Source organism: Mauremys reevesii, linkage group 3 (genome assembly GCF_016161935.1).
Source record: "Mauremys reevesii isolate NIE-2019 linkage group 3, ASM1616193v1, whole genome shotgun sequence".
Lineage (NCBI taxonomy): Eukaryota > Metazoa > Chordata > Testudines > Geoemydidae > Mauremys > Mauremys reevesii.
The window spans coordinates 151060233-151086007 of NC_052625.1; the positions used below are offsets into that span (position 1 = coordinate 151060233).

General features: G+C 41.4%; 1 protein-coding gene across 8 annotated transcripts in view; it reads left to right on the top strand.

The window, feature by feature from the left end:
• The window catches only part of FILIP1 (filamin A interacting protein 1), a 193116-nt gene that overhangs the window by 142888 nt on the left and 24453 nt on the right, over positions 1-25775 (top strand). The window contains exon 1 of one of the 8 annotated variants that reach the window (XM_039529200.1): positions 20236-20430. The exons of 6 other annotated variants lie outside the window; for them this stretch is intronic. The gene's annotated coding sequence lies outside the window, so the exon portion shown is untranslated. Of the gene's footprint in view, positions 1-20235; positions 20431-20669; positions 20761-25775 lie in introns of those variants that run through there. One more of the 8 variants, XM_039529201.1, reaches the window with a different exon arrangement.

Sequence of the window (25775 nt, forward strand, 5' to 3'; positions counted from 1 at the left end):
CACCTGAATGCTTTTGATCTGGGCCTGAGAATAGAGATACTACAATGCTGGGTGTTGTTTAAAACTAGACGATAGATTGGCTTTAGAGATGGGCCTGAGCCTGAATGTTCAGGTTCAGATCTGAATCTGTAAAGCTCAGAGAGATTTGTGTCAGGTGATGTTGTTCAGATTCATTTAGCAGAAATAGATCTGAGCGAACATGTTTGGATTAAGATCTGAATTACTCCAAAGTATAAAAGGGTTTGGATCTGGTGAAACACTAGGAGGTGCTGAAGCACTGGAATGGGTTACCTTAGGAGGTGGTGGAATCTCCATCTTTAGAGGTTTTAAAAGCCCGGCTTGATAAAGCCCTGGCTGGGGTGATTTAGTTGGGTTTGGTCCTACTTTGAGAAGGAGGCTGGACTAGATGACCTCCTGAGGTCTCTTCCAACCCTAATCTTCTATGAAACCCCTCTCTCATTTATTTTGCAATCTTTAACATGCAACAAATGCAAACAACACACTATTAGAATTAGCAAATATTAACTAAAGAGTAAACTCTCCACACAGGTTATAGAGTATTAGCATCCCCCTCTACACTTCCAAGGCAAAAAAATGAATAAATAGGTGAGTGAGAGAGAGAGAGTGTGTAACACAATTAACAATTCTAACACCCTGGGCCTGATTCTCCACTGATTTGAACCTATGCAAAGTGAGGGTAAAATTTGACCAAATCCTAATTCTCCATTCATTTATGCCAGCAGCAGAGTTTTACAAGCACTCTGACTGCACATGGTGCAAGGCAGTGGAGACGTAGGCCCCTGACAGGTTGAGGTTATAGCCATATGATAAAGCACACAGGTATACAGTTAAGTTATAACTTCTGTTCACTTGCTCACACATCTGTGACCCCTGAGCAACTTCAAGTAGCTGCCATTTCAATGTCTTAAAAATCAACCTACCAGAAAACTGTCCACTTTCTCCTCCAGGGTGGTCTAATTCCCCTCACCGCCCCCCACCCAAAAAAAAAATTATATCTGCCCAAGGCCCAGGACACACACAGTTCAGTCCTACACCAGTGGCAGGTTTTCCATACATAAAACTGTCACAACTTTAAAGTCTGTTATCTAATGATCCTGCGGAGCTAGAAATGGGCACAATGGAATGGAGAGATCCTCAATGAAACTGCTCTTGCTACAAGTCCTGGAGAGGCCTGAGAGATTGGACATAAAACCCTGATAATTTTAGCCCCAGAAAATCTATTTTGCATCAGTGGTGGAAGTGTTTACATTTATTGGTTTCAATTTTATCTTCCTGTAATCCTGCTTTGGTTGGACTCATAAGGGAATATCCATCTCCCATTGAAGTCAGCGGCATTGATGTTAATGATTCAGGATCAGGACCAAGCCCATAGTCTTGCAGAAGAATACAAGAAATAGCCCTGAAAGCCCTCTAAAACATTCCTAAGATAGCTTTTTCTGTAATATACATGGAATATATTTTACAGAATACATGATAGAGTGGGATGGCATGCAGGTTTTACTGGAACGTAGTTGGGATGATCTGCGTACCTCACTCATGGCTTTGACACTTGGGAGTAACATGACCATCGCAAAGCCAGGCTGATAAAACACTTATAACACAACATATACCATGTCTTCCCTATCGGTATATATAGAAAACCAATATTTCAGCCTAACAGAACTAATGTATGTATGTATATATAAATTACACACACATATGTTTATGCTAGACTTCATTAAAGTGATAAAGATTTGAATTGGCTGTTTGCATTTCTCATTGTAGTCTCAAATTGCACTCTGCAACTAATGGGACAATGTTCCAAGTACAGAGAAGCATTTAGCATTTTCCTCCAAGACAGGGTTGAGAATTCATTCTGTATTTCTTAAGCAATGCCCAGCTAAATCTGGTTTTAGTTAAGCCCTCTTTTTGAAGTACATGACCATAATTAGATCTGCGCAAAGGAGACAGCAGGATTCTGACCCCAGATCATTCTCTACAAAGTTTTCTTTCACTCTTCATGCAAAATTGTCTCCTCTCCTCCTCCCCCAGAGCACCACCCCCAGCAAGGAATGTATTGGCAAGTTTCTCAGCGGTCTGTGATAATACATTCCTCTCTGCTTTAGTCATCCTGGCATCAGGATACTCCTGGCTGCTCTTCTGGTGATGTAATGCTGGGCCCACATCACCTGCAAAGAAAACTGATCTGCAAGTAATAAAAAGCACAACCGTCTTGAAACAAAAACGGGAGTATCGATGTTACCAGATTTCAAACTCCTTTTTTTTCCTGCTTTTGTTATTAAAGTTTCTCCTCTCCCTTATCCCATGAGAAGCCAGCAACAAGCCCTTTCTTTATTAAACATTTTCAATTGTTTCATTTTATTTAAATAGCCGAGACAGCCAGGGGGGTACTAGTAGGGGCTAGAGTTCTGAGACTGTTGTTGAGTTTTACCCATGATCCCCTTCAGATCTGTAGATACTTTTGATTTTTATAGCACTAGTAAAATGAAGAAAAGGCCACAGTATCAATCAGCCAGTGACTGATCTACAGCATAGTCTAGCCAAACATAGGTCATTTTGAAATGTTCACTGTTAATGAATCGCTTGGACTTAACATTTAAGACCAAATTCTGAGTGTAATGCCATGCAGTGAGTTCAGAGGGGTGCCGGAGGGTATAAAATAGCACAGAATTTGGCCTTTAATTATATAATGTGTTTTTTCTTTTAAATTCTGGAAACTTTCACGGTTAGAGATTTGCATCCATACATCCAAGACTTCTCAGCCATCTTCTTATTCTGACTTTGAGTTTTCTCATTTATTTGTTTTTCCGACCTGCTTTCCAAATCATGAGCCTGAAGGAAAAAGCCAGCACAGTAGGAATCCACAGCATGGCCTACAGTTGTTACTCAGCTTAGCATTATGTTATGGGCAACAGTAACTCGCTGAGTCGGTCTATTTCGACTTTTCAGTAATTGCATCTATAAACTGAATTTTGTATTAATTAATTAAAAAGCTGACAATGACAAGGGCAAGTTTTACAATCATTAAACAGCTTTCATCCCATTCCTTTAGCTTGACATAAGTATCTGTATACTTCAGAAAGATTCGTTTTTCTCTCAATATGATAACATTTTAGGATTGCAGATTAAGTAGTTCAAGTTTAATGATAGTCTATTATGAAAACACCTGACAGTAACAAATGCCAATTCCAAACCGTTAAATAAATCAAAAGATCATGAGGTCCCCCATTCTTCAAGTTCTATTTTACAGTTTCAGTTGACCTTTAAGATAATGACTGGATCGTGTGATTTTTGTGAGGCATGTATTTCAGCTGAGTTGTAAAGCTTGTGATCCTGATCTCAGATTTAAACAAGGCTGTTCCACAAATGTTAAAATAATGAGAAAACATAAAGCTACATCTAGCTGCACAAAAACAATGAGAAAATATTGTGAGGCTAATATGATGTGCTATTTGCCATGAGTTTGGGGTAATCCAAATCCCTATCTTCACACTTGGATATTCTTTAAAACTGTCAGATCTTATAGTCATTACTGGGAGCATATAAAATAGCATCATGTGGTATTTCAGCTACTCTTCCAACTGCAGATTATTTCTAAATCAGAATCAACTTTATAGGCCTTCATTATGCGTTATTATGCAGAAGAGATCTGTTGCATTATTTCTGAACAAGTTTACTGCATCTGCAGACCCATCACTCTAAATACTCCATGGGTCAGGTGGGGGAGGGAAGTTACTCAACTCAAGCTCCACTCACAATCTCAAGCTCCACCCAGAGTGAAATAACTAGCAATATTGACATTAAAATTGGCATAGGTGTCTTTCATGATTACCACATAATTGAAACAAATCTGTTCATTAACAGCTCTATTAGTCATGTTTTCAGGCTGTCTACCACCCCGGGAAACCTTAGCTGAATCAGGGTCACATTTAGAAAGTTTTTTTCTCAAACAGACAGGCTAGAAGCACAGTTTCAATGGAAGTGGCAGGTGCTCAGCAGTGCTAACATATTACTTATGCACCACTTATTAATGTGGTGCATTATGGATTTAGGTGTTAGTATCTGAAGAAGAGCTGTGTGTAAACTCAAAAGCTTGTCTCTCTCACCAACAGAAGTTAATCCAATAAAAGACCTTGTCTCTCTGACTTTAGGCTCTGCAGTTCGAGCATGTTGGTTTTAATTTTGCATTAAAAAACCTTGCAGAAACTGATGGAACTATAAGAAAAATACTGGTATTACATACCAGTTCAAGTGGTGTCTTGAAAAGACCTTAAAAATATTTTCAATCTGTTCTCTATAGTCAAAAGTTAACAATGAGCCTCCACTATGAATATATCTTTCAAACAGTTTAGATAAGTAACTGCCCCCTACCTGGCAGGCCAAGGACCCCTGAACCATTTTGTGTCGATTACACTGGCATCTGAGCTCCTTGCTGCAAGCTCATGCAGGAAGTTGTAATTTAGACCCGAGTGCACAACTAATCCATAAATGTATTAGTCTGATTAGTGGTCTCACATACACGAGTTTACATTGGTGCTACTCCTTTGATGACATTGGAGCTACCCAAGATTTACACTGGTGTAAGTCCAATCAGAATCTGAATAATAACTTTTTAAAAAGTATATAAATAAGCTGTTTCCTACTTGCAGTTTGTACTTTTAGTCTCTGAATAAAAGTTAGCTCTCTAGCAAAGTAACTTGCAGACCATATTTGTTCCACTTGTGACCATATTAATTTTAGAGCATTTCTGTAGCCAAATACTGTATATTTATTTTCATAACAACAGTCAGCCACTGTTGCACATTGCAGATGAACTGGTGATTTTTAGGTTCTTAGCTTTTCAGGAAAGGGACTTTGCACCATTCATACTTATGGCACTGTATACATATAAAAACAATAGCAATATACAAGCTAATGGAATTTGTAGTAGTCAACAGTGGGGAAAACAGATACAAGATTTGAGGGGGATATGGGTGAAGATGTATGAACCTTGCAGCTATTCAAAGGAAAGACAAACCGAATAGTACAAAGTTGTGGGGGAGAAGTTCTCTCAACACTTCCAGTGTCTGTACCTATGGAAGTCAAGAGGAGTTGCATATGTGAAGGCAAAATTTGTCACACTACATACTAGAAATATCATAAAATACAGATGGAAGTACAGAGAAGCCATTTTCTTCCACAGCCACCTATAAACATGCTAGCACAGACACAGAAGACAGCTATGACTTGGGAAGTTTCCTAATTTTAGCCGAGAAGCAGTAGAAAAACTGGCTGTAGATACAAATACACATTTTATCCATGTAACCTACTCTTCCTAGATTCATTACACTGAAAAAATAAGGGGACAGAAAAGTATTAGAGATGCTGTGGTGGAGGTTTTGATGTAATGGACAGCTGTTTTCTCTTTTGCATTCCAGGAAAAATCCACAGATAGTGAAATGGACATTAATGAAAATACCTTTCCTGCCTTTCCTACTGACAGTTGTGACATGGTGTATTAGATTGTGGTGACAGTCAGGATTACTCAGTGTTGAAGTTATTAAAATCTATTAGTCTCAACTGGGATCAGAAGCAGCCGCTGATTTATGTTGCACAGTTCTTGAAAATTCATTTTTGCTAAATTCTGTAGAAAGCCATTCTTTGGAAAGTTTGCTAAAAAAAAAAAAGCCTCAGTAAATAAAGCCATGTATTTCTGTTATGGCACCCTAAGAAACATCTTTAAAAGAGTTAATATAAACTCATTGTATAGGCAAATAAAATTACAAATGGCTAAGATTAAAGTGCAAAGGTAAAATGACAATTTCAAAAAGTAGAAAAATAATTTCTAAAATGAAGGGCTTGATATTAGACTATTGAAGCCAATGGGAATGTTATTAATGACTTCAGTGAAGGTGGGATCAGCCCCAGAAATTGCACTCCAATTGCATATTAGCAATTGTTCTACTATTAGGAAAATTCAATTATTTATTTTTTTTGGCCTCACTTCTCTGCACACAGGTGATTTTCACTGTTCTCCTAAATCTTAGGTCATTCTTATGCCATTGTACACAGCTATATGAGTTACTCTGGATTCCTAAGTCAAGCGTCTCAACTTTTACTTTAGTGAGCTTTTCTGTTCATGGCCCTCATCTCTGTTACACTGTTCACCAGAAAGTCAGATCTGTCCCTCTCCCAGAACTTCTGTCACTCTGACTTTTTGGATTAATTGGCACAAAACAGCAATTTCTGCTGTGTTTTACCCACATTTTTGTGTGTTTCACCCTCTCATTTTATTTGCCTTTCTAGACTGATGTGTCAAATGAAAGACAATGACAAAACTGAAAATTATTATTAGGCTTAGAACGCAGGAGTTTCTGTCCACCAGCCCCATCATTGGTTCACTAGATTTATAGACTCATAGAATTTAAGGCCAGAAGGGACCACCATGATCATCTGGCCTGACTGCCTGCACATCACAGGCCACAGACCCTCATCCACTCACTCCTGCAATAGGCCCATAACCTCTGGCTGAGTTACTGGAAGTTCTCAACACTTGATTTAAAGAGATCAAGTTACAGAAAATCTACCATTTACTGTAATTCAAACCAGTAAGTGACCCGTGCCCCACGCAGCAGAGGAAAGCAACCCCCCGCCCCCATCCCAGAAATCTCTGCCAATCTGATCTGGGGGAAAATTCCTTACCGAACTCAAATATGGCGATCAATTAGACCCTGAGCATGTGGGCAAGACCCACCAGCCAGACACATGGGAAAGAATGATCTGTAGTAACTCAGAGCCCTCCCCATCTATTGCTCCATTTCCAGCCATTGGAGATATTTGCTAATAGCAGTCGCAGATGGGCATATACCATTGTAGGCAATCTCATCATACCATCTCCTCCATAAACTTATCAAGCTCAGTCTTAAACCTAGTTAGGTTTTTTACCCCCACTACTTCCCCTGGAAGACTATTCCAGAACTTCACTCCTCTGATGGTTGGAAACTTTTGTCTAATATCAAGCCTAAACCTATGATTGGCCAGTTGACATCCATTTGTTCTTGTGCCTACATTGGCCCTTACCTTAAATAACTCCTCTCCCTCCCCAGTGTTTGTCCCTCTAATGTATTTATAGAAAGCAATCATATCTCCCCTCATTCTTCATTTTGTTAGGCTAAACAAGCCAAGTCCTTATGTCTCTTCTCATGAGGTAGGTTCTCCATTCCTCTGATCATCCTAGTAGCCCTTCTCTGCATCTGTTCCAGTTTGAATCCATCTTTCTTAAACACGAGAGACCAGAACTGCACACAATATTCCAGGTGAGGTCTTACTATAGGTGCTGACTCTGTGGATTCTCCGGGGCTGGAGCACCCATGGAAAAAAACAGTGGGTGCTTAGCACCCACTGGCATCCCCATGGATCAGCTCCTCCCCCTCCCGCCTGCCGGTTCAGCAGTGTGCAGGAGGTGCTTGGGGCGAGAGGGAGGAGAGGGGGAAGGAAAAGGCAGGGAGAGGAGGCAGAATGGGGTGGGAAGGGTGGGGCAGAGCAGGTGTGGGAAGAGGCGGGGGGAGGGAGGCAGGTTTGGGGGAAGGGGTGGAGCACCCCTCGCAAACTCAGAAAGTCAGCACTTCTGAGTCTCACCATGCCTTGTATAATGGTAATAATACTTCACTATCTCTACTGGAAATGCCTTGCCTGATGCATCTTAGGGTTGCATTAGCCTTTTTCACTGCCACATCACACTGGCAGCTCATAGTCATCCTGTGATCCATACATGCTGCTTCTAGGCAGCATTATGAGAAAGAACAGCAACTGGAAAGAAGGTCAGCAAAATTAAAACCAGCATAATGGGGGAAAGGAAGGGGTCTGAGAGGAAAGGATGGCAGGAATAAAAGGAGGATCTGTTTAGGACAGATGATACCAGAAACAAAGAGGAGGTGAACACGGAAAATGATTTCAAGTGGAAGATTTGCAAAGGAAGAAAGGGCAACGAGAGGAGGTAGGTATAAAGTAGTCAGAGAGAAGAATGTGGTAGGGCTTGTGCAGGTGGAAGAATGGAGGGAAGGGGAGAGGTGAAGAGATGTTAGGTCAAAGAAGATGAGGATGGAGTAAGAGGCCCTGAGATTTGGCTGTGAAGACTTATTAGAGACTTTAGTGATAACAGTTTCAGTAGACTAGAAAAAGTAGAAGGGATTCATGACTGGCTTGGACAAAAGAAACTCAAGGCAACAGTTGTAAATGGTTCATTCAGTGCTGATGAGTTTAGAGGTGAAGGGAAGAAGGGAAATGGGGCTGATGGAGAGTTGGGGAGGTTTCATGGAGCTTTATAAAAGTAGGTAAGAACTTAAAGAACTTAGTCTATATAGGACACTATAGCTCTGGAATGAGGGGCTGTGAGAATTATTGATGATGATGATTTACTATTTGTATTATGGATGTGCCTAGGAGCCCCAGTGATGGACTGGGCCCCTCGGCCCGTGCCGCTTCCTGCAGCCCCCATTGGCCTTGAACGGCGAACTGCGGCCAGTGGGAGCTGCGATCGGCCGAACCTGCAGATGCTGCAGGTAAACAAGCCGTCCCGGCCCACCAGTGGATTTCCCTGATGGGGCTGCATGCCAAAGGTTGTCGATCCCTGAGCTATACAAACACAAATCAAAAAGACCCAAATACTGAGACCCTGAATCAATTGTTTTTAAACAGTGTACAGGATATTAAGGATTGATTGGCATGATCAGAGTAAAAGAAGAGGAATTGCTTGAAAAGTGGGTGGGAGTGGAATTGGCGATTTTTAAGGAAGACCTTGAAGAAAGAAAGATATGGTGCTGAGTGGAATGGGAAGGAAGACTGTTCCAGTCACAAAAAGCTTGTAATTGGTCCAGCATGCTACCGCCAGTCTACTCAGCAACAAGAGAACATGCCACTCTGGTATTCTGTTTACTGCACTAGCTCCCTTTACAGCACCACATCAAGGTCAAGATCTCAGTTCTCTTCTCTAAAGTCCTGCATGACACTGGTTCAAGCTACCTAAGGAACCAGTTTTCTCTCCTCTGTCATCTCGCATGACAGATACATTCCACTAGAACTATGAAACTGACACCCTCTCGAGTCAAACTTCTGAGAATGGAAGACAGAGTGTGGCTGGCCCAAGACTATGGATTCTTCTTCCTCTGCATTCCAAATGACCTCTAACCTCATGGCCTTCAGAGCTGAATATAAAACTTAGCATTTTTCACAGCCTCAACTTAGTGTTTTTACATAAACAATTAAAAAAATAAAGGCAGCAAGAGATAGGGGAGGGGAGGAGAGAAAACTGGAGAAAAGGAGGAAGAAGAGGAAGAACTAAATGAGGTGGAAAAGAAGATGGGGTTGGGGAAAAGGAGGGAGGAAACCTGACTAGAGCAAGAGAGGATCAGTAGTGAACTCTGAAACAACATGGAAGTTGCCTAGGCCAGGTCTACAGTGCTACTTGCTTTGGTATAGCTTACGTCGCTCAGGGGTGTGAATAAGGCCTCCCCGCGAATAATGTAGTTACACCAACCTAAGTGCCAGTGTGAACAGCGCTATGTCATCGGGAGAGTTTCTCCCACCCACATAGCTACCACCTCTCATGGAGGCGGATTTATTATGCCAACAGGAGAGCTCTCTCCCATCGGCATAGACCGTCTTCCCCAGAAGTGCTACAGTCTAGTGTAGACTAGCTCTAAGATGCTACAGTGATGAGGTGGGCCCTGGGGGGAGGGATAGCTCAGTGGTTTGAGCATTGGCCTGCTAACCCCAGTTGTGAGTTCAATCCTTGAGGGGGCCAGTTAGGGATTGGGGGCAAAAATCTGTCTGGAGCTTGGTCCTGCTTTGAGCAGGGGGTTGGACTAGATGACCTCCTGAGGTCCCTTCCAACTCTGATATTCTATGAACATCTAGATAGGAGGCAACATGGAACTATGCTACAGCCCTGACATTAGTAGCTTACACCCCCCCCTCCCCCAAAATCATTGAGAGTTGAGGCCACTTACTCCAGGGATATACTTGGCCCCTGTTGTTAAAGAGGGGTGATATGGCTGTATAACATGATTGAATTCTGGCCATACTGGCAAGAACAAACCATGCCATAAAGCAATTAGAACCCTGACATAGTGCAACTTGCCATCTAGGTGGGTCCTGAATGATCTTCAGCTTTAAGCATCATTGCTCAGAGAAGTCTCATTGACACTGGCTTTCTTCATAGGCAGATAAAGGATTAGTCATATAAACCAACTATTATGATTCTTTGCATTTATCTATGATTTAAGTTAAATCATTTTTGTTTTGTTTCTTTTATTAAATATCTCCCACTCAGGTGTGTAATATCATTGCTTCCAAAACAAGCTTTTTTGAAATAGTATCACAACATATAGCAGTTCCATGAAAGCAAGAATGTTTTCTCCTAAGCCAAAAAGAAAGAAATGTTTATGATTAACTCATGGATCATACTGCCATAAAAGGCAACAACATAAAAACATAGTGAAATGTATGTACTGAAAAGAAAAGAGAAGAAAAAACTTAAACCCAGGCAGAATGACTTATTTAGAAATTATCTAGAGAATAATAAAACAAAGTGTTGGGGGTTTTTTAACAGCTGCCTGGAACAACCTGTTTTAAATAAGAAGAAAGGTGAACAAAGCCAGTTGTTCAGCTTAGATCACCAAATGAAGCTTTTTAGGGTGTATTACGTATACTGCAAAAAATGTATCGCCTAGAATATATAACAGAACAGATTCCAACTTGTGGTCTTTTACTTAGGCTTTTCCTACAAGGTTCAGTTTCAAGGATTTGGTATACATATATCTTTAGTGCATACTTTTCCCAAAAGGCACAGGGAACCACCTAGTTCAATATATTTTCAACAGTCTATTAAAAAGTTGTTTTTTTTCTGAGTTTTTCTTTTATGCTCTACCAGGAATTTGTTCCATTGAATTCATTAACATCGATTAAGCTATGGGAAGATATGTGGACAGGTGGAAGTTTGAAGACAGATTTGCACCTAACAAATGAGTGCTAATTATCCAGAAACATATAGCAAAGACAAGTGCCCTAAAAGATCAAGGAGAACACTGGAGCCTAATAATGAAAAGTTTTCATTGCTTAGGGTTTTTTATGGACAGTAATTTGCAGTCTGTCAAGCTACATGCTGTGCATTTTCATATCTATAAGTAAATACAAATCCAGATAAATCTTTTGTTTTGTTTTGCTTTGCACTAGTAGCAGCATTAGGGTTATTTGTAATATAGCTAGAGAATCTGGAGAGGTTGCAGATACTACCTTTGCTATTAATGTTACATATGTTCTTGCACTGAAGATAAAGAGCAAGGGAGAGAGTGGGGCTGTCCCTGGAAAGAATACAAAGCAGTGTTCAAAGCAAATTTCGTAATCAAATACTCATTTGCTAAGGGCAATGGCTACAGACAGTTAAGAACACCGACAAAAGAGAGCAACAAATCAGAGCAATGTGTAGTTTGTTAGCACTTCGTTAAAAATCAATTTCATCTTTTGCTTCCCAGTTTCTTGTCTTCATTGTAGCAAAAGACTTTACCCAGCTATGTAGCACAAATTTTGAATTAGGCTGGAATTTGTGATTCTCCTCCCTCCCCCCACTTTTTCTTTTCCTGTTTTTTGTCTTATGTGGTTTCTCAAATGTTGTGAGTGCAATTTGTTCTGGAATTTAGTGTTTTAAACTACTTCATGTTGCTGAAAGCTTAAATGTAGAGATTAAGGAGCAAAAGTTGTGCTTACCTGTAAATCTTGTAGGGAATAAGTTAGACCTATTCAGTCCTCTTGTGTAAACTGAGAGATTAAAAAGTAATTTTAAAAAGGCATTTAATGCTTAGTCTCTGAATTTAATTCCCACACTTCAAAAGAGTCTCTCAGGGTTAAAGGTGAAACTCTATTCAGCCTTAGTTCATGCTGTTATATCTCATGTGCTGCATTATACTTTGGCACAGTGCAATAGCTCAAATAAATGAAGGAAAGTGTTTTAATTCTTAAACCCACTACACAAGCCATATTTAAGGGAGAGTCTTAGTCTTGGATATCGTGATGGGCTTTTCTATATTAAAAAAAACCAAAAAAAAACACAGCAAGCAGCCAGCCAAACATACTATGATAAATGTGTGGGGAAAACATTTGTTTGAGAGTCAAGGGATTCTGTATATGATATGCATTTGTTTAGCTTCATGTCATACAGCAAGACCTCTTTCTAGTTTTGCAGGATTTCCTTGAGAGTTAAATAAAATCTTCTCCTCCCCTATCAATCTAAGGGAAGGTGGTTTGTGAGGGGTTTTGTGGATATTGATAAAGGTCCCTGATCCTACAATCAGAACCCTTACTCATGCATAAATTCCTAATGGAACGCTACATAGGGGGCTGCCCAGTTTCCAGGATTGGGGCCTAAGAATGTGTAAACACACAGAATTCTAGATAAAACTGAAACAAAATCTATATCTGAAATCTGATAAGCTCTTTCTGATTCAATATGTTTTGAGAGAAAAATTCGTTATTTTTGAAAATGGATTTAAATACTTTTTAGCTGTTCACTTTTACTTATCAAATTAAATCCATGTTCCACATGGGGGTAAAAGGTGGCGTGGTTCAAGGGCCATGATTTATGCAGTTACAGACCTACAAAGCAAGTAAAGATAAAAACATTAAACATATAAAAACTGATATGAATTTAGGCCTGAATCCTTGATCCAGTTGATGGGGGACCACCTGCTTGGGGACAGGCTGGCTAGAGTAGTCAGGAGGGGATTAAACTAATAGCAAAAGGGGTGGGTAAAAAATGGGAAGATATGGGCACTCAGCACAAAAGAGAGATGCTGAGAACAAAATTAATCAAGGAACCAAAGGACATGATGAGAAGAAATTCTTTAATTGCCCATGCACCAATGTTTGGAGCCTGGGTAACAAGCAAGAAAAACTGAAATTGCTTATTTATGAGCATAAACTTGGTCTAATTGATAAGACTGAAACCTGGTGGGATGGCTCACACAATTGGAATGTTAAAATCAAGGGTTATAACCTAGTTAGAAAGGATCAAGTGGGCAAAAGGGTAGGGAGAGATGCAGTCTGTCAAAAGTGGTTTTACTGTTTCCGAGTAACTGATAACTTGGAAGAAAATGACCTTGAATGCTGATGGATCAATGTCCTAACAAATAAAGCACAAGATGGGGTATTAGTTGGTGTCTGTATTTAAAAGAGTAAACAGGATGACCTAGGTTATTATAGGCCTGTTAACCTGACATCAGTCCTAGGTAAGATAATGAAGCAGCTGATAGGGGACTTGATTAATAATGAATTAAAGGAGGGTAATGTAATTAATGCCAATCAACATGGGTTTATGGAAAATAGATCCTGTCAAACTAACTTGATATATTTTTTATGAGATTACAGTGATAAAGGTAATAGTATTGGCATAATATACTTACACTTCTGTTAGGCGTTTGACTTGTTAGTGCCTGAAATTTTGATTCAAGAAACTAGAATGATATAATATTAATCTGGCATACATTAAATGGACTAAAAATGACTGACTAATAGGTCTCAAAATGTTACTGTAAACAGGGAATCATCATCAAGAGGGTTTGCTTCCAGAGAGGTCCTGCTGGCATCACTTCTTGGCCCTCCTCTGCTTAAAATTTGTTATCAATGGCTAAATGTAAATTTATATATATGGGAACAAAGAATGTCAGTCATACTTACAGGATAGGGACTCCATCATTTGAAGCAGTGACTCTGATGAAAAAGATTTGGGGTCATGGAGGATAATCAGCTGAACATGAGTTCCCACTGTGATGCTATGGCCAAAAGAGCTAATGTGATCGTGAGATGCATAAACAGGAGAATCTTGAGGAGTAAAGAGGGTATTTTACCTCTATATTGGCACTGGTGTGACTGCTGTTGGAAGACTCTATCTAATTCTGGTGCCCACAGTTCAAGAAGGATGTTGATAAATTGGAGAGGGTTCAGAGAAGAGCTTTGAGAATGATTGAAGGGTTAGAAAACATGCCTTATAAGTGAGCTCCTTGAGTCTTTCAATCTATTTAGCTTAACAAAGAGAAGATTAAGGTGTGACTTGACTACAGTCTATAAATATCTACATGGGGAACAAATATATATTGTGCTCTTCAGTCTAGCAGAGAAAGGTATAACATGATTCACTGGCTGGAATTTGAAACTAGACAAATTCAGACTGGAAATAAGGTGTACATTTTTAATGGTGAGAGTCATTAACTATTAGAACAATTTACCAAGGGTCATGGTGAATTCTTCATCAATGACAATTTTAAAATCAAGATTGGATGTTTTTCTAAAAGGATATTATTTTGGGGAAGGTCTATGGTCTGTGCTATACAGGAGGTCAGCCTAGATGATCACAATGGTCCCTTCTCACCTTGGAATCTTTGACTCTATGTACATAGTTACATTCCTGTTTTTCTATTTGTTTCTATTTTTTTATTTGCCTCCTTCTTCCAGTATTTTGGATTCCCACTCATTATTCTCCAGCCTCACTGATATTATCTTCCTTTCCCCCTAGTGTGTGTGTGTGTGTGTGTGTGTGTGCACGCCTCTCCAGTTTCCTTCCTCTCTCCCTTCCTGACCTCTTACTCCTGCAGGCCACTTCAGCTTCTCTCGATCATGACTCATCCCTTGCTGTGTGCTGCTTTCTCTCACACTCTAGGGCCCCAACCCTACTCACTCTCTAACCCAAATCCTGCTACACACAGGCCCCCAACCCCACTGTCTCCCTCTAGATTTCTAGGAGATATGCCTAGTGTTATGCTGGCTAAAACCCAGCATGAGAACAGAGACACTCTTTGAAACAGACATACACTGACTCATAGACTTTAAGGCCAGAAGGGACCACCATGATCATCTAGTCTGACCTCCGGCACATTGCAAGTCACAGAATCTCACCCGTCTATTCCTGTAACAGACCCCTAACCTCTGGCTGAGTTATTGAAATCCTCAAATCATGGTTTAAATACATCAAGTTACAGTGAATTCATCTTTTACACTAGTTTAAATCTGCAAGTGACCCATTCCTCATGCTGCAGAGGAAAGTGAAAAACCCCCACCGTCTCTGCCAATCTGACCTGGGAGAAGATTTCTTCCTGACCCTAAATATGGCAATCAGTTGGAGCTGTGTATGCAGTTAGTAAAAAGTGCAGTCAGGGCATATTGGCTGAATGCCAGCCCTAAAATGAATATGCAAATACAGTTGATGTATCAGTATCTTAAACTTTACAAGGAGAAATTTTTTCTCCTTAATGTGCCTCATGACTCTAGGTCAATACACAAAAAAGAGTTTGGCAGGGCCGAGTACAAAGAGGTTCTGGTCCATACCTGGGGCTCCTAGGTACTACAGCAATACAAATAATTCATCGCAGGGGTGGAAGCACCACCTGCTATAAAGGTTGCCTGACACTTCCCATTATAAGACCTTGTTTTCAGTTGCTTATAGGGAGGCAGTATGGACTAGTGGGTAGCACATTGGACTGGGACTCAGGAAACAAGGATTTTATTCCCATTTTGGCCACTGGCCTGCTGGCAAATCACTGCTCTGTGCCTTAGTTTCTTCATCTGTAAAATGGGGATAATGCTGCTTACCTCCTTTGTATAGTGCTTTGAGGTCTACTGATGAAAAGCGCTATGGAAGACCTAGGTGTTGTTTTAACTTTGCCAAACATCACGTGCTGGGGCTGAAATTTTCCATGTCACATATCTATCTTAGGCTGATCTTTCTCTTTCTCTTTCTCTCTCTCTCGTTTATTTTAGCTCAAGCTGTTCAGCTCTCTCCAAGAATGAGGCTAGGGAAAACACATTGTTTTGCCCATGTTACAAAATTCTAGTGACCTCTTCTTTGCAAGGGTCTAGCGTTCTGCACTCTTGGAACAGGGATTTGAAATTTGGCAGGGAAGTGCCCTTTATGTGAGGGATGTCATGTGCCTTTTGCCATCCCTGTGAAAATCTGCCCAAATGGTTATTCTAAGCCTTTGAAAAATCACAGTTTTCACATGTTAAAAACACCTTAGATTTGAGCAGCTAAATTTCCCCAAAGATTCCATGCACCCTTGGCAAGCTACAGCCCAGGACTTTCCCTGTAAGTGCAGCTTTGAGCTGCAGGACATGCTGAATTGAGAGCAGAGAGAGCCTGTCTCTCCTGTGCTTTCAAAGACACAACTCCAGGCAGTGTGGAGGAGGAAGCTGCCTGATTGAATGAACCAGAACAAGAGAGCTGGACCTGCACTGGCAGTCTCTGTGTGTGATTAGCTTCACCCTTGGGGACAGGGTGGAGGGGCTGAGACTGTGACTTTGAAGAGGGAAACTGGTACTGAGAGTTGCAGAGGGGGCAGGACTGGGAGCCAGGGAGGGAAATGGGGCTAGCAGGGATGGGACTGGGAGCTAGTAAAAGATTGAGTAAAAGGAGGAGCTGTGGTGGAAACTGGGACTGACTGGGCCAGGATACTGGGACTGAGATAGGGGTGAGGAGTCAGACATAAGATAGGGATGAGGAGTCAAACCTGATGAGGAGCTGGGGGTGGAGGTGTTGGGGAGGAGAGAAGTGGGGCTGGGTGGGCAAGGGATAGGGAGTTGGAAGTGGTGGACACTGAGATCGGGCAAGGAGATTGTGACTATGAGGCAGTGGGGATGAGGAATATGGGTTGGGGGATGGTGAAGGAGAGAAAGATGAAATGAAGAAGTGGGGAACTGAGAATGGCTGGGTAATGGCAGTGGGGGTTGAGGTGTGGATACTGAGACTGGAATGGGGAGTCCAGGGGGCATGTCACAACTGGCAAGACTAGGATTTGCTGACCCAGAATACTGGGACTGGGATGAAAAGCCTGAGGAATGGAGATTGGGACTGGCCAGGTGAAGAAAATGGAACTGGGATGATGAGGCAGGACTGGGACAAGGGCAGGTTAGAAAGGAGGGAGAAGGGGTCACCCTTGGGGGAAATGAGAAATAGACTCTGTGCCCACTAGCACACACTTCTCTTCAGAGCATGGAACGTAGCCGAAGATTCCTGAGTCTCACCATTCCTCTGCTGTTTGCACAAGCGGTGCATGACTCTTGCATTTGGGGAGGCTGGGCGGGAGTGCCAGAAGTTCCCTAGAAGTGGGAGAGGCCACCAGCACCCAGACCGTGGCCCCGCCTTTCACTTCACTCAAGACCCCCCTGCTCTGCCTCTTTCTGCCCCAACTCCACCTCTTTCCCCGATGCGCTCTTCACCTGCCTGCTGTTCACACCTCTCTGCCCCTTCCCCAAGTCCCCCCACCCACCCACTGCTCATTCCTCTCTGCCCCCTCCCCTGAGCACCCTGCCATTTGCTCCTTTCTGCCCCCTCCTGCCATAAGTGCAAGCGATGAGGGGAGAGCAGGTGGAGAGGAGTGAGGGGCAGGTAGTGGGAGGGCCTCAGGGGAAGAGATGGAGTGTGGGCAGGAAGAAGTGCAGTGCAGGCAGGTCCAAGCAGGAATGGGACCTCGAATTGGAGCATAGGTGGAGCCATCGTCTGGATTCCAGTAGACCCCACACTTCTCAGGAGTTGCTGGTGGTGGCACTCCAAAGGTGGCAGGCTGGTGCACCTCCAAAGGGAGGTGTGTCTCATCCAGCATTTCTTGTCCCATTGGGGAGGCCTCCCCAATCCTCTTATACCCGCCACTCTTGGCTGTCTGCAGATATCTGTGAAATATACAGCCAAAGTGTTCCATCCGCCTCTAGTGTTGGTCCATAAAGAGGATAACAATGTGCTACTGCTATCAGCTACTCCATTAGTTCAAGAGGCAGAGGTCTATCTGGTGGATCTAAAGGTTCCAACTCTGCTGATGACCCCTGTGGATGTCAGTATGATGCCACATGATGTAATTTTCTGTTGTCAATTTGCTTTTTAACAAACCTAGGAACTTACACACAAACTACTTTAAGTGAACATTTATTAAGGTTGCAAACACTCAAACATTTGGAAATGCCAGAATTAAGGGTAATCTTCATTTGGCTTCCAAGTACCTGTGCATTATGATGCAGTCTTTAATTACATGATCACATTATTTTTTTCACGGGCCCCCAGATTCATTCAGTGCATAGGATGGATGGTACTCATTATTGATTAGCTAGTCAATGTTATGTTTTCTCCTCGTTGTTCTATGTGTGGTTCCAGGCCTTATTTACTGTACATTATTCAAACCTTGCTCTGAAAGCTTTTCTATAGTTTCTGATTACATCACAAATATGAATGAATTTATTTTTACAACAGCCCTATGAGAAAATTGGGTATTATTATCCCCTTTTTACAGATAGGGAACTTTGGCACAGAAAGATTAAGTTCAAAAGTATCCACTAATTTTGTGGGCCCAATTTGAGATGACTACTACCTGATTTTTCAGAGTACTTTGCATTCTATAGCATTTACATGTTTAAATTGCAGTTCCCATCGACTTCAGTTGCAGATGTGAGTGCTCAGCACTTCTCAAGTTGGGAACACAGAAAATGAGGCACACACAATTAGTGACCACCTGTTAAGAGTTTGGTGGTTTTCCCAGCATCACGTAAGAACTCTGTGGCAGAGGCACAGATAGAATCTAATTCTCCATGGAAGCATTTACCTGCCTTAAACCATAAGACTGAACTTTATTTTCCTGCAGTCCCGTCTCATTCCCTATATACCGTCCAACTTCTGCAAAATATGAAGCCGGGGTCCTACAAGAACCTCTTTCACTGCACAGCCATGGTTCATGTCCAGAGCAGTGCCTTTCTGTGCACTGAACAAGGCAGGGGTCCTGTAGGAAAAAAGTATGTGATTATGTAATTAAAGGCTGTATCATAATACATACTCACAAAGGAGCTGAATTATGGTTGCACAGGCAACCTTAACTCTGGAATTTTCTAATTTTTGAGTGCTTGACTTTGCAACCTCAACGATATTTATGTATAACAACAGAGTGTTTGCAGTGTTTCCATCTCACAATATATTTGATTTTATTTCTTAAAAGTCCAGCTTCTGGAATCCTGTGATTAATGAAAGCTTGAAAGTCTCTTGTTTAAAAAAAAAAAAAAGTTTCTAGTCCTCGGGCTTGTGGAGAGAAAGGTGACCCAAACAAAGCATAGAGGATCGAAGGGCATTTAAAGGACCCAAAAAACTCAATGACTGGAGGGGGAGGGAGCGGTGTGATTCATGATTTTTAAACACTGGGTGTTGGCAATACTATACTCTTCTGTCCTGTTACTGTTTCTTGTGATTGTCCTGCTGCCATGCATCTGCTTTTAAAAACAAACAATCAAGTTTATTATTTTTGGAGTGGGGGCGGGGGGACGGCAGCAATAGATTTCCTTTATTTACATAAGTATATAAATCCCTTTATGAATGGACCATAGGGTCAATAAATCATCAACAGGAGTATGACTGTTAAAGTTAACACACACACCCCACAAAAAAGAAAACAAACAAACAAAAAAACCCCTCAAGCTTTTCTTCAGCTAAAGGAACAAAAGTGGCAACTCAGCCTGGTAGACTTCTCTTTTGTGCATACTTGTTTAATTTAAAAGAACATAACTCATAGATGCTCCCTGATTTCAAATGAATATCTTATAACTGCTAAGTTATAAACCTGGTGGTGGAGGGTGGGAAGCTGTTAATAATACACTGGGGGGTAGGTGGGGGGAGAGGGGAGATGGGATTATAGCAGAACGCTGACAAAAGCAAACCCTGAAGATAAACTGATTTAAATTCAGAAGCATCAAATCAGTGTAGAGCACTTATTCATATCCATTTTTGCTAAAGATAACTTCCAAGAAAGCAACTGCAAGAAAAGGTAACTTAAAAGTTGTTTGCTATTCATTAGTTGTGTTGTATTTTGGATGGAATTCTTTATATTGATCAATTGTTTACCTAAATCCTGACTAATTTCAGCTCAGTATGCTGCATCTTCAGCTAATGTGATTGCGACTTACATTCAGCCATGCTGAATAGAATTGGCTGGAATCCAGTTTTTCTGAAGGGAAAAAAAGTGAGGGGAAGATGGAAGGGATGCAGTTTTCCCCCCATCTAGAATAGATTATGCATTTTGCTAAGCCTTTCTGCAGCCAGCTTATTTTCTTTTCCTAAGAACTGCCTTCCTTCTAGAGTCACTGGGCTCCACCCCTTCTCACTGACCAAAGTAAATCTGCACAATAATGAACCATATAAGGGAGGGATGACATCATCAGTGAGTGGTCCCAAGCTGTTTTGCACAACATTCACCTTTCATTGTTCTGATGACATGGCTGGAATGTGATGGCTAATTCCCTGTGGAGCAGGGGGTTGAGCAGGGCCTGCTAAAGTTCTTCAGCAAGCGTGGGTTTTTTTTGTTTTTGTTTTTTTTTCTTTTGCTTCTTGCAAATATATATATGTCTATTCCTAATTGTGAGGTAAGAAAATCAAGATCTGCTTTTATTTAACAATTGTTAGTTGTTCTTATACATGCGCCTTTCACTTGTTAATGGGTTTACTTGGCAAGGAAACAGCTGTAAGTGTTATTGAAAAGAACAGCTTGGGAACTGGGTTTGTACATTAATGAAGCACTGACTAATCTGACATGTTCCAAAGGGAGAATTCCGCAGTCTTTTAAGTTACAGCTCTCTTAAGACTTTAACTCACTTGGAAGGGAGGAAAAACTCTGTTAAGGTACTGGAACATCATGGTCTTAAAATAACTTATTTGGAATGTTTGGGTTTGAAGAATCCAAAGACTATTTAAAGGTACACCTTGTTTTGGTGCTCATATTTTGTGCTTCTGTGTGTGTTTCTCTGTGTGTGTGCATGTGCAGACAACATATTGAAGTGTTAAGGAAAAGACAACCTCAGACCAAAGACGCTTTGGGGGAATTTAATCTCTGATCTAAATTTTAAATCTTCTTTATCTCACTAATGTATTTTGAATGCTTCCTGCCCACATCCCTTTCTGACATATGCTGCAACTCTGTATCTTTTAATTTATGATTTCTTTTAAAGCCAGAAGAAAAAAATATCTGGGTAAAGTGCTATTATTTGGAGTATTTTCTTGCATCCTGAACAATTTTGTTTGTTTGTTTGACGATCCTTGGTTCTTTTCTGATGTGAATAAGGAGTTTGGAAAGCTGGCAAGGCATTGGAGCTAATAAGTGTAATTGCTCTAAAATAGTGAGCTTACTCAGTGCCCAGTTTCAAAGAGGAGAGGACAAGTTAAGAGTGATGAGCCATGTTAATCAAATGTGATTTTAATAACAAATAAATAAAACTGAAACAATCAGCTAGCAAGTTCCAAAAGAAGGAAGAAAAAAACCCCTATAGTTGTTGTCTAAGGTCAGCAGAGTGTATCCTCCTAAATAAAGGAAATGAGTTTCGCTGTCTACGTTGATAATTGTTGTGAAGTTCCACAGGGCCAAAATTATTAATGTACAAGTCTGATTTCATTTAACACAGTCACTTCTCAGAAATTTGCAATGTGTAGTTTTCCTATGATAGACAAGGTGGGTGAGGTAATGTCTCTCTTACCAACAGAAGTCGGTCCAATAAAAGATAAGCTTTCAAGCTACACAAAGCTCTTCAGATTTGGGAAATGTACTCAAAGTGTCACAGCTAAATACAAGATCAAAGTTAGTTTAGCATACGTAGTCTATGCTTTAATTTTATGATGCAGGTAACATTTTCCCATAGATTACCAGCATTGGTGATCACATATTTAATGAACCTTTACTTTTTTTATGCAATTTATAATTTGCTAAATTGAACAGCTATTCATAAATATTCTGTATCAAGGTAACTGCAACATACCTTCCCCTTTTCTTCTGCTAGATGGCTTTGAAATTTCAGGGACTAGCAGGTAAAGGAATTAATACAAATATATTTCATTAATTCTCTTTGCTAATGGATCCCAGGACTGATCACATCAGTTTTACTGTGGAGGTTTTCTCTTCTCTTTGTCAGTTCATATGGACTTGGGGGAAAGATTGAACCCAAAAATTTCAAAAGTGTCCACTAATTTTGGATGCCTTCATATATTTTGGAGTGTCCACTTGAATAGTAGGCCTGATTTAGTTGTTTGCTGTTTGTTTCCCAGGAAGACACTGAGCACCAGCACCTTTCATTAACTTTCGCTGGAATTGTGGATGCTCAGAATCTATGCAAATCAAGTCTTAGGTGTCTCAAGATGTGCATCCAAAAATGGAGGTACTCAAAACTAGTGGATGTTCTTAAATATCTGGGCATCACTGCAAACCCCAACCCCCTCCTCCACCACACACACTCTCAATCCGTATGACAAGCAGATTTTCCAGTGACTATGAAATAATAGCTTCTCCAAAATCATTTGTGTAATTTAAGCATGAATAAAGTAGGGAAGGAATTGCTTTATTTAAAACATATACATTTTTAATTGAAAAAAAAATTCTACTCAGGTGTTTTTTAACAAGGTTTGATGGGCAATTACTTTCTAACTCAGGGGTGAGCACATCGGGGAATACAAATTGTATGGCAGACCATGATTGCTCACAAAATTGGGGTTGGGGTATAGGAGGGGTGCAGGCTCTGGGGTGGGGCTGGGGCTGAGGAGTTTGGGGTGTAGGAGGGTGCTCTGGGCTGGGACCCATGGGTTTGGAGGGTGGGAGGGAAATCAGGGCTGGGTCAGGAGTGCAGGTTTTGGCTAGAGGTGCAGGCTGTGGGGTGGGACTGAGGATGAGAGGTTTGGGGTGCAGGAGGGTGCCCTGGGCTGGGATCAAAGGATTTGGAGAGGAGGAGGAGGATCAGGGCTGAGACAGGGGGTTGGGGCATGGGGAGAGGCTCAGAGGTGCAGGCTCCGAGCGGCGCGTATCTCAAGCGGCTCCTGGAAGCAGTGGCATGTCCCATCTCTGGCTCCTATGTGGAGGCGTGGCCAGGTGGTTCTGCATGCTGCCTCATCTGCAGGCACCACCCCTGCAGCTCCCACTGGAGTGCTGGAGGAGACCACTGGAGTGTTTAGGAGCTGGAGCGGGGCCATGCCACGGCTTCCCGGAGCCACGTGGTGCAGCCCCTGACCCTGCACCCCAGCTGGAGCACCGGAGCAGGGCCAAGCCGCATGATTAGGCTCACGGGTCACCTTAAAATGGCTCACGGGCTGGATCTGGCCCATGGGCCATAGTTTGCCCACCCATGTTCTAACTGGAAACAATGAGTTGCATGGCCTCTCAAATACTTCTGCAGAAACAAACTCCCTGTATGTCAACACTGCAATTAAAGACCTGTGCCAACTGAGTTGGGCTTGTGGGGCTCGAGCTAAGGGGCTGTTTAATTGCAGTGTAGACATTTGGGCTTGGGCTGGAATCCAGGTTCTAGGACCCTGCGAGATGGGAGGGCCCCAGAGCTGAGACTGCAGTCCAACCTCAAACGTCTGAGCCCCCTGGGCCAGCCGCAGGTTTGTAACTGCAATGTAGACATACCCTGTGGCTCAAGTGGAAAGACAGGAAAAAGGAGCTTGCTTTCCTGATGCTTCCTCAAGATGGTTGTGTGACTGGCAGGAGCAGTGTAAGCTGGTGCCATAGGCCCCCTCCAAGAGGAAGATGGCTTTCATTAGCTGGCTTCATCTTCACAATAACTTACTCTATAGATTTGAATTTGTATTTATCTACATGCACCCACCATTCACAAACCACAGGAAATGTGCTATACTAACATCAGAAGTTTTCAGTGTTGGAAATGTAAATAACTAAAGTGTGTATTTCTATCCTTTAGCAGTAATTCTGAAATTTATTATTTCGTCTTCTTTGCATTGTGGGAGCACCTAGGAGCTCCACTAACCCCGTTGTGCCAAGTCCTCCTTGTGCTAGGCACTGTACAAACAGAACAGAAAAAGGGTGCCTGCTCCAAAGAACTTACACAGTTTCTCCCTCCCCTGACACTGTCCATTATCCCACTGAACTGGAGGTTCTGTTCCTAGTGCTGCCATTTACTTGCATGGGTAAATTACTTAACTCTGTGCCCCAGTTCTCCCTATCTGTATAATGGAGTTAACAATGCTTACCCACCATTATAAAGTACTGAGACATAAAAATGAAAAGTGCAATATAATCTATTATAATGATTTTCAAAAGTCATTTGGGGTACATCAATTTTTGGATGCTCAATTTGAAACACCCTAAAGGGACCTGATTTTTAGAAACAGCTGAGCACCCTCCCTTTGAAAGTCAGGAGTTTTAAATTATCTCAAATTGGGCACCTAAAATTGCTAGTCACTTCTGAAAATCCTGGCTTATAAATGTATCTAGGTTCTCATATTGACTCTAAGTGCTAACTATCATTATCGGTTTTTATTCATCCATTGTGAAGTATGTTTAGTAAATTTCAAATTTGTGCATGACATTGTAAAATTGCCCCTATGGCCATTGAAGCAGAAACTTTCCATATGTTTTAGATCAGAATGATGTTTGCATTCTATGCGCACTTTTCAGATTCAGAGAAGGATTGGTTGGAAGTTATAAAGCACAGAAAGATTTTAAAAATTTATGTTTGTTTTGAAATCTTCAATATATTTGAGAGAAAAGAATTTATATGTATTAGGTGAACTAAACCAAAAGAAACTGGGTTGTCACTTTTTTAAAGGATAACAGATTGGCTGTTTAAGGAGACCTTCAGTTGTCAGTCTATTATATCTATTGTCGGCTATATTTAGCTGTGTACTAGCAGCAGTGTACTGCTTGGTGTAGAAGTACTCATACTGTCTGAACAAGAATAGTCTTGATGTGTTTCAGTGGAGCAAAGAACCGTGGAACCAACCAGCCAACTGAATGAAATACCTCTGGCCTTCTTCCTCACCTCCATCAGCCAAAATTGGCCCTTGCCATTGGTTGAGGTTCAAGTATTTCTCTTACTGGTGTTCAAACAAAATAAATCCCATGTAAACTAGATCTCCATTACAACTCTACTCTAAACTCTTCAGGTGACATACTGTTGCACTGTCCTTTTAAAAAAAATTGTCTCCATCTGTAATATGTAATGAATGTTGAAGTCCAGCTCTACTCTGAAAAGTGACTAGGAAAATGGCATTGTGGGGTTCCATGTTTGTGTGTCAATGATTGAACTTGACAGATGCAGGAAAAAGACATAGGATAACAATATGTGGTTAAACAAGGCTGTAACTTTATTTATTCAATAAACCAATCAGCATTACAAGGAGAGTAAAACTGCCCAGCAGACCAAGTCCAATGCAGATTCCAACGAAGAAACCCTCACTCAGCCTCCCTAGGTTTGCTACTATATAAGAGATTAGGTCCAGCAACCTATTTCACCTTTCACCTGTTCTTTGTCGTATGAGTATTGGGGGCCCAGATGAAAGAGGACCTCTGTCTGCATTAGACCTTACAGACTGATACCCATCAAATCTCAGTCCCAGCTGCCAGAGCTTAATCATGTATCAGTTTGCCAGTTGGGCCTGCACCATATTCCTTCCTGCTCTGAGTCTATGAGGGTGTTTTTTTGGTGAGTCATTGGAGCCTGTATAGGCCAGTGTGACTCAGATAGCCTTAACAACAGCATCCAAGCTAATGCTGGAGGCAAAGCCTACTGATAAATCAGTAGTAAAGGTCAAGATGGACCAGCATAGCTTGGGTTTCTGCTGAAATTCCAGTTAACCATTGAATCTGAAGTATTGTATAGTAGGTGCCATAGCAAGACAAAAGTCACTTTTATTCTGCTGCTTAGCAGTAACACTAAAACAAGGTTGTAGATTTCTGCTATTACTGTTACACCACTTCCAGTTTTGACAT